Raw genomic sequence first — 1,069 nt, forward strand, 5'->3', positions numbered from 1 at the left:
AAATCGAATAAAAATATTCAGCATTTCCAAATAACATTTTCTATTTCAGATCATTTGTTTATAGTACTAGAATAGTTCATTACCACCCGAGACAGGTTTTTCCAAACGCGACAGCTTTTTCGCATGACTGTATAAGAATTATAATCAATCTTGTTGGCAGTTTATTTATTTTTTTTGTTTAAACAATTACTAATGTATAAGCATAGCTTTAAGTAAAATGTTCTTTATATGCCATCTCAATGATGATGAATGACCAATTTTAATTATTTTTTGTTTTGGCAAAAAACTACAAATTCGTTTTTTAATTGTATTTAAATGATTAAAGTTTCTGATTTTATTAACAACTTCACAAAAACACATTATCTTTCTCAATTGAGATGCTATTTGCGATTTATTTAACAATATTTTGTATGTGTTGTATTTTATTGAGTTAAGCTCAAATCAAATAACTTTTCTTTTATTTTAATAATTATGTTTGTTTTTTTCAATTTTTTAAAAAGAAATAACAAAATTTAAAAACGGGATTTCAGGATGTTTATAAAAAGCATACAAACCTTTGAACTGCAATTTTTTAATATGGTTGTTAACTTACCTCTCACTTTTAAAACTCACTTGTCAAAAAATGACTCACTACTTCTCTTTTTGACTCACTTTTATAAAAGTAACTCACTTAAAAAATAATTTACTATTTCAATGGTTTTTTAAATAATAAAATAAAATTTCTTCAAAATAATAAAATATAGTTTTTATTTAAATTGCTATATAATTATTCACTCAATCAAAAACTTGACCATTTGGGCAAATTTGCCATTAATCAAAATAATGTATATCTAAATTGTGATGAAAAAACAAAAACAAATAACAATTTGATTTACTTAAATTATTTTTGTTATTGAATTAAAGTTTTCATAAATGAAAATAATAAAAACAAATCGATTAATTGATTTAAAAAAAATACTTATTGTGTTCAATAATTATATAGTTGTCAACACGAAAGATATCGCCATACAAATACAACGAATTGAATGTGTGTTACACATTTAAATTTATTATAGGGTACCGAGCTCGA

The sequence above is a fragment of the Entamoeba invadens genome, assembly GCF_000330505.1.
Source record: "Entamoeba invadens IP1 unplaced genomic scaffold scaff_1105074724705, whole genome shotgun sequence".
NCBI classification, from domain to species: domain Eukaryota; phylum Evosea; order Mastigamoebida; family Endamoebidae; genus Entamoeba; species Entamoeba invadens.